Here is a 3,898-nt window from a genome sequence, read left to right on the forward strand (position 1 = left end):
TTCCATACGCAATATGAAGGATTTGGATTGACGTTGGAAGGAATAACGTTGACTAGGTTCCAACCAATGGATAGCCAAGATTTCCCAAATAATGATCAACTCTTGTGAGAGTTTGCTGAGGAATTCTCCAAATTTAAAGAGGAATCAAGCACAATACAATTTCTCAAATCTACGCTTTTAAGCAAAAGGAGAACAAAAAGGTGAAGGAAGCTTCACTTTGCTTCAAACAATATATTGAGATATGTCATGCGTGAGAGTTACTGCAAGATAATTAACTATCGAATCTCTTTATAGAGGGCTTGAAGAATGAAACTCTCAAGAAGGATTTGCACTTTAAGGCATGCACCACATTTGAACAAGTCACTAGAGAGGCATTGTGTCTAGTGGACAACTACAAGATGTATGGAGAGGTAAAAAAAGATGCACACACAAATACCCTTAGCACCTCTTCTACCATTAGTGATTCATCTACAAAATGTAGTGCTCCTACTTCAATCACACAAAATTTTTATCAAGTAGTTGAGGAAGTGATCAAAAGGATGAATCAAACGTACCGACCAATCTACGACAAATGCCACCACAAGTAGAAAATCCTTTAAGAGTATTGAAGTGGTGTACAATTGAGCAACAATACACCAACCACAATGCAAAAGAGTGATTTTACAACCAAAATTATGTGCGGTAGAGGCCATACAAACCTTTAGTGGTGCAGCAAATGCTACCACCTTCAAGATACCATATTGGACCTAGCAACATAGCACAACTAGCAGCCTCCTTTATCTTAAGGAAACTGAGCCATTGTTTGATACACACAGCCAACATAAACACTCATGAGTAGACCAATGATGCCACCAACAATTTATTACAAGGAGCCTGTAGAAACTCATGTGAGAGAGCTTGAGGATGTAGCATATTCCAATGAGGATAGTCCATTTTGGGCAAGCATAAATGAAGCTATAGAAATGCCATTGAGACCAATGATGGGTGCAAGGGCTTTTCCCAAATGGGGGATAGATTTTGTTGGACCTATCTCACTACAGGCCTATCAAACACATGCTCAATACATCATAGTAGCCATAGATTATTTGACCAAATGGATGGAGTCCAAGGTGATACAGAAGGATGATGCCCAAATGACATTGCAACTCTTGTATGAGACCATTTTTACTCGATATGGGCTTTCAATTGAGATGGTGAATGATCGAGGGACTCACTTCATGAACAATATGGTTGACTATCTATTGTGAGAATTTATGGTGATTCATTTGAGATCACTACCATATCACCTCAAGCAAATGGGCAAGCCAAGAGCACAAAAACAATCCTATGCATAGTGCTCACCAAAATTGTACATGAATCAAAAGCTGATTGGGAGTAAAAACTACACTTCACTCTATGGGCATACATGGTAGCATACAAAACATCAATGAATATGACACCTTTCAATTTGGTGTTTGGAATAAATTCTATACTATCTATAGAATTCTTGATTCTAGTACTACGAGTTGCACAAGACTTAGGATGGACTGGACACAAGTTGTCTGGTAGATTGAAATAGCTAACCAAGTTAGATGAGTCGCAACTCGGGGCTGCTGCAGCTATTTATTCACAAAAATGCAAAATGAAATAATTTCATGACCAACACGTGATCTCAGCATGGAGTTTCAAAAGGGAGACTATGTATTAGTCTACACCTTGAAGCAACACTCCAAGAAACTAAAAAAGCGAGGTAATGGTCCAGTTGTGATCAATGACATATCGCCAAGTGGTGTTGTACAACTTGCAATATTAGAGGGAGAGGAAATGCCTAACTAGATCAATGATTGCAGAATGAAGAAGTATCATCAAACTCTCACCACAAATACGCTGGATAAAATTCATGAAGTGAAGGAAAGGAAGGCGAGAGCTCAAACAATTCAAGAACAAGCAAAAGAGGAAGCCAGGTTGTGGATTTAAAAGCATAAGGAACAACAAAAAAACACTTCAATTTGGCAACTAAAAACATCATTTCCTCCTATCAAATCAGTTCAAATCAAGCAAAGTTGATTTGGCAGTATGGATGTACGCATCAATGTCCAACTCACGGATGGAACAACAGAAAGAGAACTTGTGGATAGTGGAGTGGATGTTAATGCCATGCGGTATTCTACATACCTCAAACTATCAAACTCCATGATAGAACTGACAAAAATTGAGCTCAAGGTAGCTAACATAGGAACAATGGTCAATTTGGGACAAGCCAATGTCTCAATCAACATTTACAGTATCCACTACCCACATCAATTCCACATCATGGCGGATACAAATCTCAATGAAGAAATCATCTTGGGAGTTTCTTGGATGCGCACTTACAAAGTAGTTCCAGACTGGCAGGATGACACTTTGACGTACAACCTTAAGGGCACATCATATGTTACACCCTTGGAATGAACATACTACATTTGGAATGTACAATCTAAGTCAAACCATCCAAGCTAGAGGAGCCAAAGCCAACCATCTAGCTACAACAATCTACATGCATCCGTGAAAGACATGTCAAGCACGTGTGGGTAAAGAAGTCCATCATGGAAACCAAGCCAAAATAAATATGGATAGCCAAAGCATTACTTTCCAATCAGTCTTCCACCTTGGCTGAGTGACGCTTCCGAGGAACCAAAGACCCTCAAAGCAAGCCCAAGCAAAACAACAATCCAATGCTTTATCAAGTTCACTAGGTACAAATAGATTCCCAAATTCCAATTGCACAAGTCAACCACCAAAGAACTATCCTGGCAATGGAGACCTAAACAATCAAATCGTCAACCATACTCATAGTCTCCAAAACCAAACTTCAGTACCCAGAGTCAAGCCAAGCCAAATTATCAACCAACCAATAGTGCTCACTAGACCAACCATCAAAGAACAGTTGATTTGTCTTCAAAGCCATTCTTTTTTGCAAATGTAGTTTAGATGAAACCTTGCTAGAAAAAACCACTAAACAATATGTTCAGTAACCACATCTTGTACATCATATTTTGACCCAATGCATCTCTTCCATAAGCATGATAGGTCCATATTCCACCATGTTGCAAAGACACGTTGTTTGCACTCATGCACATTGCACAAACTTTTGTTCAAGGATCTAAATAGGAAGGGAAAAGTAACAATAGATGGAGCAGCATATTGCATGATCCTAAGCTACAAGATATGAGAGATTATGAGTATATGTATAAAGTGTGTTTTGCCACTTAATTTTTTGCTTTTTTATTGCCTTTAAATTTTTTTTTACGCTTATCAGGCATACTAGGGAGCCATATTGACAAATTTTGATGGTGGGTGAGATGCATGCATTGAGAGTATGTACATATGAGTGTGAGGAATAGTTTTGGCAAAAATTTTGGCCAATTAATACTAATTTTCTTGCTTTTTAACCTAATAAGGATAAGAAATTAATAACTAGAGCCATAAAATTAGGGTTCAAGTTTTGAAAGCAAAGACCAAATGTACAAAGCAAGAGCTTTGAGCATGTCAAATATGGAAGAATTTGGCACGTGTCAAAATTTGGGCCAACTAATAACGATCTAGAATTACAAATTCAAGAACAATTAATGATGCGCCATCTGAGCCGTAGGTGGTATGTCATGGGAAATGTGAGCAAGCAAGGTAAGTATGTACATTGTATTCAGAGTAAGTTGGGCACATATAGCTAAGCAGGGTAAGTTTGACCTCATTTGCATTCAGTCAGTTCAGAGAGAGAGAGAGAGAGCTAGAGAGCTTTTTTTGACTTAGAGTTGTCTGTTGCGATTTTTCTTGCTATATATACATCGGCCGCCCATACTTCACTAGATTGGATAGGTATGATCTCCTTTAGCTCGAGAACACTTGTGAATTTTCAAAAAACACCAAACAAGTGCACAAA

Source organism: Adiantum capillus-veneris, chromosome 11, assembly GCF_014529385.1.
Source record: "Adiantum capillus-veneris isolate H3 chromosome 11, ASM1452938v2, whole genome shotgun sequence".
NCBI lineage: Eukaryota > Viridiplantae > Streptophyta > Polypodiopsida > Polypodiales > Pteridaceae > Adiantum > Adiantum capillus-veneris.